We start from the raw sequence: 14,708 nt of genomic DNA on the forward strand, positions 1-14,708 counted from the left end.
TCCAGGACCAGACGCAGAAGGTTCTGACCATAATGTAGACCCTCATTCCCAAACTGTAACTCCTGTTGGTGGAGACAATGAGGAAGACGATGATAAGACTCAAATACCTGATTGGAGCGACAACTTTAGTTTTTTGTCAGGGCAGGAACAGGTTGGCTCTGAGGACGACGGGTGTGATAACGCACAGGGTGATGATGATGAGGTCGGAGATCCCACTTACTGTCAACCCACAGTCAGCCAAGAGGTGAGGTGAGCAGAGGAGGTGGAGGAAGATGCTAGTGACGACGAGGTCAGGTTGCGCCTTCCTGGACAGAAACGTAGTACTGGAAGCACGTCAACAACTGCATCCTCAAACACAACTCTGCCTCTCACCACAAGTCGTGGTGGCTCTTCAGGTCGCATGGGTGCTAAGCCTTGCATAGCCTGGGCATTTTTTCAGATCGATAAAGATGACCCAACTCGTGTTATCTGTAACATTTGTCAGCAAAAGCTAAGTAGAGGCCAAAAAATACATAGTTTGAGTACTTCATGCATGAACCGGCACATGGACATGAAGCATAAGTTGCAGTGGGAAGCTCAGTGTGCTACAATGCGGTCTAGCCGGCCGGGCCAACCACCGTCTGCCATATCTTGTGCATCCGCGGCCTCTTCATCCTCTGTGACTGGGGGGACAGCAGTCACACCTGTTTTGGGGCGCAGACCTGCCACCTCTTTACCCGCAACAGCCAGCGTGATTGGCAGGTCATCATTTTCTTTGGAGGTGGTAACACCAGCTGGTCTTGAGCGCTGTCCGACATCGATAGCACCACCTTTGGATCAAGGCAACCTAACATGTCCGCCTGCATCTTCCTCACAGACCGGCAGTTTGCCGGGGACACCCTTATCAACCCCGTCTAAGCACAATAGCCAGCCCTCGGTCCCTCAGATGTGGACAAGTAAAAGACCATTTCCTCCTAGCCATGAGAAAGCTAAGAGGTTGAATTTCACCATCTGCAAGCTCTTGGCTACAGAAATGCTGCCTTTCTGCCTGGTGGACACAGAGGATTTTCGAGACCTTATGTCCGTCGCAGTGCCCCAGTACCAGATGCCCAGTCGGCACTACTTCTCAAAGAAAGGTGTGCCTGCGCTCCACCAGCATGTCGCACACAACATCACCGCTTCTTTGAGAAACTCTGTGTGTGACAGGGTGCATTTCACCACAGACACTTGGACGAGTAGGCATGGACAGGGGCGTTACATGTCGCTGACTGGGCACTGGGTAACTATGGTGACAGCAGGACAAGGGGCTGCTGTCCAAGTCTTGCCGTCCCCACGAGTTGTGCGTCAATCCTCTTTATGTCATTTTTCCTCCACTGCTTCTGCCTCCTCAACCTCCTCTCGGTCTTCCACCTGCACCCAAAGCCTGTCTGGTCATGCCACAAGCTTTCTAACTGCGCAGAAGGGATCCTGCACACCTCCTTACTATGCTGGCAGTAGGGCTCAACGTCATCAGGCGGTTTTTACATTGAAATGTCTGGGAAATGTGAGTCACACAGCTGAGGAGTTGTGGTCAGCTCTGGAGAACCAATTTCATGAATGGTTGTCTCCACTGGACCTGAAACCAGGGAAGGCCGTGTGCGACAATGCTGCAAACCTGGGTGCGGCCATTCGCCGGGGCAATGTCACACACGTGCCTTGTATGGCTCACGTGTTGAACCTGGTTGTCCAGCAATTTTTAGCCCACTATCCCAGACTAGATGGCCTTCTGCAGAGGGCACGGTCGCTGTGTGCTCACTTCCGCCGTTCGCATCCCGCAGCTCAGCGACTTACATCTCTACAGAAGTCGTTGGGCCTGCCACTTCACCGGCTAAAATGCGATGTGCCTACCCGGTGGAATTCAACTCTGCACATGTTGCAGCGACTGTGGCAGCACCGACAAGCCCTGGTGCAATACGTTCTGACGTATAGCCTGGGCCAACGAGATTCAGAGGTGGGGCAAATCACGCTGGAGGAGTGGTCTCAGATCAGGGACCTATGCACCCTTCTGCACAGTTTTGAAATGGCGACGAAGATGTTTAGTGCTGACGATGCCATTATCAGCATGACTATTCCGGTGATTTACATGCTGGAGCACATGTTAAACAGAATTCGGAGTCAGGTGGTGGCACAAGAGGAGGTGGAGGAAGTAGAGGAGGAGGAGTTGTATGCGGAAGGGCTAACATCTGCAAGGTCCAGACGGTCGGCAGCACCAGGGCGGCAGGCATGTGAGGGTGGGGGAGATGATTTTACCAGGGCGCATGGTAGCAGCCAAACTAGTGAGGAAGGTGCAGGAGCCCAGGAAGACGTGGAGGACGAACTGATGGAAGACTCATCAGATGAGGGAGACCTTGATCACATTTCTGTTGTGCGAGGTTGGGGGGAGAGGACAGAGGAAGGAAGCATGATTGTTACCTTGCCACCAACACAACAGGGACTTGGTGCTCCTGGATGCGCAACACACATGAGTGCCTTCTTGCTGCACTACCTGCAACATGACCCTCGAATTGTGAGAATTAGAAATAATCCTGACTACTGGGTTGCCACACTGTTAGATCCCCGGTACAAAAGTAAATTTGCAGAAATTATTCCTGCCATAGAAAGGGATGCACGCATGCAGGAGTATCAGCAGAGACTGTTGCAGAATCTTACATGTGCTTTTCCACAAAATACCAGTGGTGCACGTAGTGAATCTCACAGTTCCAACTTGCCAACCGTGGTCTGTATGGAATTGTTCAATAAAGGGCCCAAAATTAAGATAACATAGATGGGAGCGGTCTCTATGAATAGGAATTCCTAAGTATTTGATACCCTGTGAGGGCCAGGCAAAGGGAAAGTTGGACTGGATGGAATCCTATATGGATTTAGGGAGGGAGACATCGAGGGCCTCAGACTTCGCTGCATTGATTTTAAAATTTTACCATGTAACAAAGTGATCTATTTCAGCCATAACAGCAGGGCACTTGTACTCGGTGCCTCCCACCTCAATCCACCTAATATTGGGGTTATGGCGAATTGATGAGAGCAGGTGCTCCGTCACTAGGATGTATAAGAGAGGGGACAGAGGACATCCCTGCCTTGTCCCATTGGTGATTGTGAAAGGTGATGAAAATGTTCTGACGCACCCCCTGGGCCTTGGGACACCCGGAGCCGGACCCTTTTTGGTGGATGCTGGTGGTTGTAGTCTTCGTGGCGGCGACCCGGTTCCGTGGCTCAGGGCGGTCAAACCAGTGGCGGAACTATTTATGTGGTTTTGATGTTTAAATGTCCGACTACGCCACCCGTGGATTGCGGTCAGAGTGAACCGCCGCTACAGGGCAGACCGCTAAGGCTGGTGTTGTGGGTGCAGCAGAGCGTAGCATAACTCCCCACGGGAGGAGTATAGCCTCAGGGCAGTGTATGCGGAGGATGGGGGTGATGGTGCAGGGCAGCAGCAGTAACGACACGGAGTCAGTGATGCAGTTCAGGGCCTTTACTCACAGTTCTTATTATCCAGACCACGTCTGCAGGTAACGGCTGCCCACGTCGTACTGTGCTCACCAGGTGAGGGGCTCAGACAACTCCCAGATAACTTTGGAGCGCTTCACAGGACCCCCTTTGTGTGTCCTTTGTCTGGCCTTTCTTACCAACACTTCTGTCCGGCTGCCTCGGGCCTCCTCTTGGTAAACTTGGCGCCAGTTTCCCTGACCCTATGTGGTGCCTTCCTAGCGGGTGGAGCAAGGGGCTGCGCCACATAAAATGTCAGAGCCTCCGGTTTCTAGCTGAGGGTCGTTTCCTGCCTCCACTAGTTCGGGGACCGGTCTCCCCCTTTGGCCTGACCCCTCCACGCAGGTGGATTCGGGCGTGCGGTGGCGACTCGCCCGTCCGCACCCCTGGGATCCCTTCATTCCTCGTTCCTGGAGCCTTCTCCGCTCCTCTTCCTTCCTTCTCCCTCTTGCAGGCCTGGGCCTCTGTTACTAGGCCCGCCTCCGGAGCAGAGCTCATGCAGAGCCCCTGCTCCCTGCCACTTCTGCTCAGACTTCTCTGCACTGAACTAAGATGGTGCCCACCTTTTATACTCCCTTCTCAATGCACCCAGGAACTGCTTCCTCCCTGCTCCTGCACTGCAGGGTTCCCCTTCCTCAGTGTTCCCTCCCCCCACTCCAGCCAGGGACAGGGACTGTCGTGCCCATCTCAGGGGCATATTGGTCGCCCTGCCCCACGGCAATGTGGTGTAATGCATGCAGGTGTCGGGTCCTGATCCACACTCCATCCTTATCTGAGAGTGAGATATCACACCTCTGGGTGAGGTGCAATACGTCTGTAGCAACCGAGCCCTCGGTGCTACAGTTCCATTTATCTTCAGCCTAGGTGACGTATTGTGATACAGGGCCGTGATTTTGGCTATAAAAGGGTCCCCTAGACCCCTACCCCAAGCTTTTTAAGAGAATCATATATGGCGTGCCAGGAGACTCTATGGAATGCTTTCTCAGCATCCAACGAGAGTATCTACTTACAAATTTTTAACTGCATCTAGCCCAGGAAATACTTTGTGCCTAGTAGCAGTGTCTGCTAGTCAGCGGATTATCCCGGCTGTTAAGCAAGCTACACCACCTGTAGTTTGGACACTTAATTTTTTCAAAGGAAATGCTTCGGGACCACGGGATACTTAGTGAAGAGCATCAGGAGGCACCCCAAGGCATAGGGGCTGGGACTGGCAGTAGGATGCCTTGCGGTGGACAGCCGAGCTCGATCCTTATAAAAGCTTTTTAACTGCAGCAGCTTTAGTGGACGCTACTGGAGCTGGAATTACGCGGCTGCTGGCATGAGACTTGCCCTCCAATAGATCCTTGTAAATGGATTTAAAGTGTATTCATTCAAATTAGAGGGACAATTTAAATTAAAAAGCTTAGAGCTGCCTCCACCACAGGGGGGCTCTCTCGACCCACCAGCGGACAGGCACCAGTATTGGGAGAGGGGGGCTGGCCGTCAGGGTTCACCGCGGCTCTGGCACAAACCCGGCGACACGGAGGTGGCACGGGCAGGAGCGGACTGGCCGTCTCGACTTCTCACTTTTTGGATTTTAGAAGGGCATGACATGCCTATATCTGTGTCTCCCCCTCCTTTTACTCCTCCACCTCTTTTCTTTTCGCATGACTATATGTACTTGTCACTTTTCCATGTGTTAGTTGTGTCTTCTGAGCAGTTTGTCAGCTTTTGGACACCTTTGAAGGTGTTTTCTATGTGTTTCTATGTGTTTTTGTTTGCCTGCCATTGGTTTTAACGGTGTCCGAAGGTGTTCGACGAACAGTTCGACGAACAGTTCGGCGAACACACGGGTGTTCGACGAACCGAACCGAACTCGAACACTACGGGGGTGGCTCAACACTAGTAATAACAACAACAGTGTCATGGCCGCCGGAATGTTGGTCAATTTCATTGAAGATATAGGTATTATCTCGTTGAGTGTAGAAACGGTGAGTAACAAATGGGTGTCCATGCTTCTTCCATTGGATATATAGGTTATTTTTCAAATCTAATGCCAATTGCGTCCTGTGAATACCGCTTCCATGGAGATCAAAACATTTCAGAGCTGATAAAAGATTAAGACAAATGGTAAGATACAGTATGTGAATCTTGACTGGGCTCTATTTTTTATATTGGTTTCATAACAGTATGGTGCAAGATTTTGCCACCCACAATAAGGCAAGTGTTTGTTTTCTCTTAGTAGGCCATTTTCACGACTTTTGGGACAATTTTCTTGCTCTTGTTTGGTATCAATGTAGTTCCTCTAGAAGTTTTGTCCATGGGAAGTTTTGACCATGTTCTCAACACCAATTGGGAAAGGTGATATGATCAACTAGGATTGAGCCATCTCTCCTGAAGATCCCAAGATTAGCCAGGCGTTTGGCTTCAATGGTTCATACATCTTTGAATGTTGAGGATTATGAGGGGATAGGAACTATTTGGTGGGATTCAAAGAGAATAATATGCGATATGCAAATTGAAAACAGCAACACGTTTATGACAGGTTTGCTGTCTTCACTTTCTATTTTCTCTAGAGCTTCCTAGGAGCAGGACGTTTAAAACATTAAGGCTTCCCATAATAATAATGTTATAATATGAGAGATAAGTGGTTGTGAAGCTTTTATTAATATATTGAAGGTTGGCATTCCTTTTAATGTTTTTTGTTTTAACAAAGGGAATAGGGGTAACAAGCGAGGGGTATCTTAATGAGACAACCTCTGTAGATATTCTATTTTTGGGCAAATTATGTCAAAAAGACGCATCTCCTACTTGGGTCTCTCTATGACCCAAGAGTGGCTTCCACTGTGGTGGACTTGAGTTTCTAATGTCTTACATGGACAACCATGTGAAAACAATTGTCACTGCCCCTTGCAGATGCAAAATACTAATCCTTGTTTTCACTTAAAGCAGACAATGGAGGACAGTTGAGCTATCACTTTACACAGTAGACTGTTAGTGGCTCTACATTAAAGGTGTATTCCCATCTCAAAAATCCTATCCCAATGTGTAATAATAATAATATTAGCAAATACCTCCAATTAGAAATGTAGTATAGCGTTTCTGATTCACTAGGTCTTTTTCCTCATGTGCAGGCATTGCAGGACCTTAGGTATCAATTGTTGCGACCATTAGCAACTAGCTGTCACTATATCAGTGGTCATAACCATGGATACCTAAGGTCCTGCAATGCCTGCACATGAGGAAAGAGACCTAGTGAATCAGAAACACTATACTACATTTCTAATTGGAGGTATTTGCTAATATTATTATTATTACACCTACTACATATTGGGATAGGATCTTTGAGATGGGAATATCCCTTTAAGGGGGTATACTAACAATTGTTTAATGTGTATTGGACAACTTTACAAGTAATGCCACATGTTTCTGAGGATCAGCCTGCACAAATGTTTTGCCTGGGGACATCATTAAGTGTGGTCCAGTACTGAGTCTATTCCCATGTATAGGAGATCCCCTTCATAGAGAAATGCTAGTCTTACTCACTTGTCAAGAGCTGCGGGAAATACTTTATCCACTGACGTAATGTTGAATCTCCCATTAAGTAAATCATTTTACCAGCTGTGCATTTGTTGATGGATGGTAATGTACGCAGAGTGCAATTTGCGGTATACCATTGGTTTCTGTAAAAATAGCCACTAGGAAATGGAGAAGACACTCCAGTTTCACATTTGGATTTAGTTGTAAAATTTTCTGTAAAATGATTGCGTCAAAGATTAGTAAGGAATTCAATGTTACAGTATATTATCATTGTGTAAAATTCAATGTTACAGTAAGTTTTCATTGTGTAGGTCCTTGATGCTTCCATCAACGATTGTACTTTACATACTGTTTTACACAAGACTACATTTACCTCAATGCTTTGCCCGCCTACACTTTGCAAATGCTCTTTCCATATAAATAATATAGGCATTGACACTATGGCTCTCATCACTGGGCATTTGAATACCTTGTCGCTACAGTCCACTACAACTCCAATTCCTCAACTCAAATGATTTGTCCAGAAATCTGGCTGAAACCTCACATTTTGACCCAATTCAATTTATCACTGATTTGCCCCTAAAAAGAGCAGTTCTGTGTGCCTCACTAGTTACTTTTCCAAAGTATTTGAAAAAGAGGAAATTATTCTAGAAAGTCTAAAAATGAACCAGATTTATTATTGGTATTCTCCAGTATTATGATGCAAAAATAATGGCAAGCAAGAGGAAGTTTAAACCTTATGCAAGATGCACCAAATGTTACAATAGTACAACATCACTAATCATATCTACTAAATTAGGGAAATTAGCTGAACCAAGTCAAGACATTTTTCCGATATTCACTTTGGGATGTGCAGCTTATGCCCAAGAAGAATGAATAGGGCAGGGACAGTGTGTGGTCAGGAGGCCTTGAATTGATCAATTACATGAACCATCAACACTGCCAGTAATTTAGAAGAAAAATCCCCCAAAAATATTGTCTGATGTGTCAAAGGTACATGTGAAAATAATAACATTGAACCATAATGACTGCCTTGCATGTAAACACTTTTGCTCAGATGTAAAGTACACTCCACCTACCATGTGCCACTTTTATTACTAATGTCGTCTTATACAGGAGAAGGGTCTTTAGTACTAGATCTTGAGTGAATTGTTCTCTCTCTACACCTTGTACAGCTACACTGTGCTTTTGACATTGTTCATAGATTTCTCTTACTTGAAATCTGACTCAACTTTCCAAGCACAATGCCATTAAAGGAATATGGCTATCTTGTCAATATTTATTGTTACTTAAAGAAAATGTGTCATCAGAAAGATAATTGTTAAAGTCAGGTTTTTGTGTTAAATGTATATATTTTTTTCATTTTGGTAAGTTTTTGTTACATGCAACAATCCGTATTAAAAATAAAATCTTGCAATTTTCACACTGTCCACTGGGGCTTTTATAGACTTTAAAATTGTATTGTTTCAGGAAATAACACTTGTACCTAGTCACAATGGTCTTCTCCCCACAATATCTTTTGTATGTGCTTGTGGAAAGGTCAATGTGAAGGGAGGGGGCACAAGGTCAGATGTTAAATAATGTATTTTGATTGGTGAATCCTGTATAATCAGCTGTATATACTGATGTGACCTGCCTCTGACAACATGAAGCCTCTCTAATAACTCTTCTTGAAAGAACAGGAAATATAAGTCTAATAAAACAGTGGCTACTGCAGGGGGTGGATGTACAGTACCAGGAAAATATTCAGTTGATGGAGCTGTGCTGTGCAACTGAATAGTTCCAGCTGCCACTGACTCTGTGAATAGCTGACCGGTAGGGGTGCCTGGTGTCGTACCCCCACCGGTCAGACACTGATGACCTGTCTTAAGAATAGATCATCATCAGTAGTGATAAGCGAGCACTAAAATGCTCGGGTACTCATTGTTCGAGTCGAGCAAATTGGAATGCTTGAGTGCTCAATTCGAGCAATGAGCCCATTGTAAGTCTAAGTGAAACTCGAGCATTTTTCTGGCAGCTCCCCCTTCTTCCCTCCCTCCGGAGGTCTGCAGAGGGCCTAAAAATTGCCGAAATCGATGGGAACAGTGCTCAAATGACATGGGAGTCATCAGCTGGCTATGCTTTGTTGTTCCCATTATTATCGAGTGGGTCTCCTATACTGTTATTGCGTATGCAGTGACTGCAAGGGCTGTCAAAAATTTGGACGCATAGAGTAGGGCCTCTGTAAAAAAAAAATGTTCCCATTATAAAGGAGTGGGTCTTCTACTGTATAGTGGTAGTCCATGCAGTGACTGCAAGGGCCGCCTAAATTTGGGAAATACCCCAATAATAATTTAAAGACACATAGAGGTGGGCCTCAGTAACAACATGCTATACAGTTATAGGGTATGCAGTGAGTACAACGGCGGCCTAAATTTAAGAAAAACCATACCAATTTAAAGACACATAGAGGAGGTCCTCACTAACAAAATGCTCCCATTATAAAGAAGCGGTTCTGCTATACAGTTATAGGGTATGCAGTGAGTACAAAGGCTGCCTGAATGTGGGAAAAAAAACCAATACCAATTTAAAGATACATAGAGGAGGCTCTGAGTAATGACATGTTCCCATTAGAAAGGAGTGCATCTCCCATACTGTTCTTGCGTATGCAGTAACGGCAACGGCTGCCAAAAAATTTGGAGGCACTACAATGCCCCTTAGCAGAGATGTAGAGGCTGGTTTTATGAAAAAATTGTTCCCATTATTAGGAAGTGGGTCTCCCATACTGTTATTGCCTATCCAGTGAATGCAAGGGCTGCCAAAAATTTGGAGGCACTCCAATGCCCTTTGGAAGAGATGTAAAGGAGAGCCTCGTGTCTGATTGTGAACAGGTGCATGGGAATAGACCTCTTATAAAAAAGACACTGGATTTGAGTTTATGTTACGCTGTTATAATTTGGTGGTGTTGAGAAGTCTGGCCCAATCCAGCCCTTGTTCATTTTTATAAGAGTCAGCCTGTCAGTATTTTCAGTTGACAGGCGGATGCGCCTATCAGTTATAATTCCCCCTGTGGCACTAAAAACCCGCTCTGACAAAACGCTAGCGGCAGGGCAGGCCAGGACCTCCAAGGTGTAGAGAGCTAGTTCATGCCATGTGTCCAGCTTGGATACCCAATAATTATAAGGCACAGAGGAATCATGGAGGATGTTGGTACGGTCGGCAAGGTATTCCTTCAGCATCTTCCCAAACTTTTCCCTCCTTGTGAGACTACCCCGCGCATCAGGGCTTGTGTGATGGGAGGGTCTGAAAAAACTGTCCCAGAACTTTGACAGTGTTTCCCAGCCTCTACTGGATTGGATTTGTGTCTCTCTTGCCTGTACTCCTTGGTTGTCTAACGAACTGTGACCTCTGCCACCAGCATTTTGAAATGGGGACTTTTTTTATAATTGGTTGCGGAAAGCTTCTGTCTCCATGAGCCTAAAAGGTAACATTTCGAGCACAAGCATTCGCAAAATGTGTGAATTTAGTAGTGTGGCCAGTGGGGCACTGGCTGCGTATTTGTGCTTGCATTCCAAGGACTGGGGTAGGGACGACTGGACGCTGCGCTGGGACAAGTACGTGGACGTGGTTGCTGATGGTGCTAGTTGAGAGTGTGCAACAACACGTGCAGGGTGGGAGGCATCTTCACATGCGCCATGGACAGTGGAATGGCGTGCATGCAGAGCAGCGGAAGAAGCAGTGATGTCACCTGCAGACACTGTTTCTGGACCCTGGCATTCGGCCCACCTAGTCAGGAGCCTAACCACCACCAGCATGTGCTTGAGCATGCTGCTGGTGGTTAGGCTGGTAGTTTTGCTACCTCTGCTGATGCTGGCCTGGCAGATGGTGCAAATGGCCTTTTTTGGGTTATCTACGGAGTCTTCATAAAACACCCAGACTCAGGAAGACCAACAGTTGTACTGGCAACTTCCATCATGTTGGTGTTCCGGTAAATGGTTGCCCGCTTTGTGTCTGAGGCCACCACACTGCTTCTTCCTGCCTGTTGTGGTGCTATCTATGAATGAAAAAGTGAACAGCTCTTCTGAGTGTCCAAGTGTGGAATAAGTTGGGAGGAAAGAGGATTAGGGTGAGGAATATGCGATCCAGACTCACAGCTACTGAGACTTGACCGTGTGGAAGACAGGGTGGTGGTTTTGGTGGTGGTGGCAAAGTGACTGGAAGCATTATCTACTATCCAACCAACAGCCTTTTGACATTCCTCTGAGTTCAATAGTGGTGTGATGCGGTCCCCTAGCAGTTGGGACAGGAAGGTCGAGCGACAAGATGTGGGTGTTTGTTGTGGCACAATTTCTGCTTGCCCACAGCCTCGGCCTCTGCATGCACCATCACCATCACATCCACTTCCCCGTCCCTTGCCACGCGCTTTTCTCATTTTAAATGGAGGACAATATTTTCCACGTTCACTACAAACGCCTGGATTTGAACCGTAGTTATATGTGATATACAGTATCTGACAGACACCCACGGTTTTAAATTGCGGCCCTGCAGTTTACTATTCTTCACAGCGACCACGTGTGAATGGCTTCACTGACACACTGATGAAAAACTCTAAATGGAGGACAATATTTTCCATGCTCACTACAAATGGCTGGATATGAACCGCTGTTATATGTGATACATCTGATGGATACCCACAGTTTTATAAAGCGGCCCTGTAGTTTACTATTCTTCACAGCAATCATGTGTGAATAGTTCCACTAACACACTGATGCAAAACTCTAAATGGAGGACAATATTTTCCACATTCACTACAAGTTTGTGGATTTTTTCTGCTGTAATATGGGATCACGTCTGATGATGGAAAAGATCTGGCTGTATTCTGCAGTGCAAACAGGCAAATGGAGCACTAAAATGGTGTACTCTGGATTGCTTTTTAAGCAAATAATCAGGATTACGATAAAAAAAAATTAACCTCGGCCCCTGATATCTGGGGCTATGTCTATGGATATCTATAACAGCAGCTGCAGACAGAACGTGCAATGGACCCTCATGTGTTGTATACACTGCCACAAACCCTACCTGCCTGCCTAACTCGTGCTATCACCACTGAATACATTGAAGGAAATAATTATTTGATCCCTTGCTGTTTTTGAAAGTTTGCTCACTGACAAAGACATGAACAGTCTATAATTTTAAGGGTATGTCAATTTTAACATTGAGAGATAGAATATCCCCCCAAAAAAACAACAAGAAAATCACATTGTATAAATTAGATAAATTTATTTGCATTTTGCAGTGAGAAATAAGTATTTGATTCCTCTGGCAAACAACACTTAATGCTTGGTGGCAAAACCCTTGTTGGCAAGCACAGCAATCAGACGTTTTTTGTAGTTGATGATGAGGGTTGAGCACATGTCAGGAGGAATTTTGGTCCACTCCTATTTGCATATCATCTCTAAATCATTCAGATTTTGAGACTGTCACTTGGCAACTCAGAGCTTCAACTCCCTCCATAAGTTTTCTATGGGATTAAGGTCTGGAGACTGGCTAGGTCACTCCATGACCTTAATGTGCTTCTCTTTGAGCCACTCTGTTGTTGCCTTGCCTGTATGTTTTGGGTCATTGTGTTGCTGGAAGACCCAGCATTTTTAATGACCTGGCGGAGGGAAGGAGGTTGTCACTCAGGATTTTACAGTACATGGCTCCATCCATTTTCCCATTGATGCGGTGAAGTAGTCCTGTGCTCTTAGCAGAGAAACGCCCCCAAAAAATAATGTTTCCACCTCCATGTTTGACAGTGGGGACAGTGTTCTTTGGGTCATAGGCAGCATTTCTCTTGCTCCAAACATGGCGAGTTGAGTTAATGCCAAAGAGCTCAATTTTTGTCTCATCTGACCACAGCACCTTCTCCCAATAACTCACAGAATCATCCAGGTGTTCATTGGCAAACTTCAGATGGGCCTGCACATGTGCCTTCTTGAGCAGACGGACCTTACGGGCACTGCAGGATTTTAAACCTTCAAGGCGTAATGTGTTACCAATGGTTTTCTTGGTCACTGTGGTCCTAGCTGCCTTGAGATCATTAAAGGGGTTGTCCAGTACTTTATATTACCCCCCAATGTATCCCCCTAGGGTCCCTAATAGTGTTGAGCGAGTATGCTCGACACTGCTCGGTACTCGCCCGAGCATCTCGCTACTCGGGATGTTCGGCGAGCACCAAGCATTTCCGGGTTACTCGGGCAGGAGCTCGGGTCTCCGCCGAGCAGGTGTGTCGCTCTTTACAGAGCCAATGAACTTGCAGGGATTGCCAGCCAGTCACTGTAATGCCGCAGCCATGTTGTTTGTGGGCATTACAGTGATTGGCTGGCCGCACAGCATCACCTCGAGTATTTAAAACTGGGCGCCGCCATCTTGGACACAGTCCCCGGGATCAGACAGTGTAGGGAGAGTGCTGCTGAGTTAGGGAGAGATATATAGTGCGAAATAAGTAGTGTAGGGTCTCTAAAGCCTGCCAAATCAAGCAAACAGTCCTTCTCAGGACTAATATCCATCCCAGATAGGCTGTATAGGAGACGCAGTGGTTATACCAGCAAACGCTGCATTACAGTCCTGTGTGCTCCTGTTGGTCAAATTGCTAGACTTATTCCCCGGTCTCAGGGGTCAGGAAAAATTCTTTTTTTTCATCTAAATCCTGTATTTTTTTTTTCCTCAGTCAGACTGCAGAAATACGCGTCTTATTAACCTTTTGGTATTTTTTTCACCCCCCCCAAAAAAAAATTGAGTGTGTCTGTGACTGTTCAGACACCAATATATCTGTTTAAAAGAGTCTGGTGTAGGCCAGAGAAATAGAACTGTGGTTTTGCAGTTCCACGGGTCCAATCTCTGTATTATCCTGCTTTTGGCAATTTTTGCCATAAAAAAAAACTGTAATAGTGTCTCCCTGACTGATCAGACACCAATATATCAGTTTAAAAGAGTCTGGTGTAGGCCAGAGAAATAGAACTGTGTTTTTGCAGTTCCATGGGTCAAATCTCTGTATTATCCTGCTTTTGGCATTTTTTGCCGTAAAAAAAAACTGTAATAGTGTCTCCCTGACTGTTCAGACACAAATATATCTGTTTAATAGAGTCTGGTGTAGGCCAGAGAAATAGAACTGTGGTTTTCCTCTTCCACGGTTCTAATCCCCTTTTTGTTACCCTTTTTCCATTGATAGTGCGAGTGTAAGCTATTTTACTTCATTTACAATGGGCAAGGTGCGTGGCAAGGGACGTGGAACTGGACGTACTGGTGATGGTGCGTGTAGAAGACGGGGCCGTGGCAAAGGTGAAAATGTGCCACAACCAGCAGCCACATCTTCTCGCTCCCACTTCTTGACCGAATTACTAGGGAAGCACACTACAACACCAGTATTGCGAACTGATCAGTGTGAACAGGTTATTAATTGGATAGCAGATAATACTTCCAGTTACCTGGGCACCACCACCTCTGGTCTGTCTTCCACACGGTCAAGTTTTAGTAGCCGTGAGTCTCGATCGCATACTCCTCCTCACCCTGATGCTCCTTCCTCCCACCATGCCGAGTGTCGTCAGACAGCAACTGATCCCACAGTTGGACACTCTGAAGAGCTGTTCACTGGTCCATTTCCATATTTGTGCCCCTCGCCTGCTCCGCTTGAAGTGGTGGAAGAGGAGATACCATGTAGCGATGCC

The 14,708-nt window shown here is 46.2% G+C and overlaps 1 pseudogene; it reads right to left on the minus strand.

Annotated features, from left to right (window-relative positions):
- Positions 1–14,708, minus strand: part of LOC141271498 (NXPE family member 1-like) — a 106,974-nt pseudogene that overhangs the window by 3,124 nt on the left and 89,142 nt on the right.

Source organism: Phyllobates terribilis, unplaced genomic scaffold (assembly GCF_046119375.1).
Source record: "Phyllobates terribilis strain yellow unplaced genomic scaffold, ASM4611937v1 Scaffold_5__5_contigs__length_657084704, whole genome shotgun sequence".
Taxonomy (NCBI): Eukaryota; Metazoa; Chordata; class Amphibia; order Anura; family Dendrobatidae; genus Phyllobates; species Phyllobates terribilis.